A 902-nucleotide genomic window follows, 5' to 3' on the forward strand; every position below is an offset into this window, starting at 1 on the left:
GGGCGGGACTTGAACCCGCAACCTTTGGATTAGAAGTCCAACGCTCTATCCGATTGAGCCACCAGAGCTGAGAAAGGCTTGTTGACCTCCTGTTCATGTGAACACTGCCTTCCGTTCACATAGTTTTACCTCGTATAGGGAAAAGTTAACCAGAGTTATATACTCTGAGCGGGACTTGAACCCGCAACCTTTGGATTAGAAGTCCAACGCTCTATCCGATTGAGCCACCAGAGCTGAGAAAAGCTTGTTGACCTCCTGTTCATGTGAACACTGCCTTCCGTTCACATAGTTTTACCTCGTATAGGGAAAAGTTAACCAGAGGTATATACTCTGGGCGGGACTTGAACCCGCAACCTTTGGATTAGAAGTCCAACGCTCTATCCGATTGAGCCACCAGAGCTGAGAAAGGCTTGTTGACCTCCTGTTCATGTGAACACTGCCTTCCGTTCACATAGTTTTACCTCGTATAGGGAAAAGTTAACCAGATTATATACTCTGGGCGGGACTTGAACCCGCAACCTTTGGATTAGAAGTCCAACGCTCTATCCGATTGAGCCACCAGAGCTGAGGAAGGCTTGTTGACCTCCTGTTCATGTGAACACTGCCTTCCGTTCACATAGTTTTACCTCGTATAGGGAAAAGTTAACCAGAGTTATATACTCTGGGCGGGACTTGAACCCGCAACCTTTGGATTAGAAGTCCAACGCTCTATCCGATTGAGCCACCAGAGCTGAGAAAGGCTTGTTGACCTCCTGTTCATGTGAACACTGCCTTCCGTTCACATAGTTTTACGTCGTATAGGGAAAAGTTAACCAGAGTTATATACTCTGAGCGGGACTTGAACCCGCAACCTTTGGATTAGAAGTCCAACGCTCTATCCGATTGAGCCACCAGAGCTGAGA

General features: G+C 47.5%; 6 non-coding genes across 6 annotated transcripts; all 6 read right to left on the reverse strand.

The window, feature by feature from the left end:
- Positions 1 to 63, reverse strand: Pmar_PMAR027717. Its single transcript has one exon. It is a non-coding gene; the product is annotated as a tRNA-Arg (tRNA).
- Positions 64 to 160: 97 nt separating this feature from the next.
- Pmar_PMAR027718 lies at positions 161 to 234 on the reverse strand. The gene has a single exon. It is a non-coding gene; the product is annotated as a tRNA-Arg (tRNA).
- A 92-nt stretch (positions 235 to 326) lies between these two features.
- Positions 327 to 400, reverse strand: Pmar_PMAR027719. The gene has a single exon. It is a non-coding gene; the product is annotated as a tRNA-Arg (tRNA).
- A 91-nt stretch (positions 401 to 491) lies between these two features.
- Pmar_PMAR027720 lies at positions 492 to 565 on the reverse strand. Its single transcript has one exon. It is a non-coding gene; the product is annotated as a tRNA-Arg (tRNA).
- A 92-nt stretch (positions 566 to 657) lies between these two features.
- Pmar_PMAR027721 lies at positions 658 to 731 on the reverse strand. The gene has a single exon. It is a non-coding gene; the product is annotated as a tRNA-Arg (tRNA).
- Positions 732 to 823: 92 nt separating this feature from the next.
- Positions 824 to 897, reverse strand: Pmar_PMAR027722. The gene has a single exon. It is a non-coding gene; the product is annotated as a tRNA-Arg (tRNA).
- Between the last annotated feature and the right edge of the window lie 5 nt (positions 898 to 902).

This window comes from Perkinsus marinus, assembly GCF_000006405.1.
Source record: "Perkinsus marinus ATCC 50983 genomic scaffold scf_1104296950684, whole genome shotgun sequence".
NCBI lineage: Eukaryota > Perkinsozoa > Perkinsida > Perkinsidae > Perkinsus > Perkinsus marinus.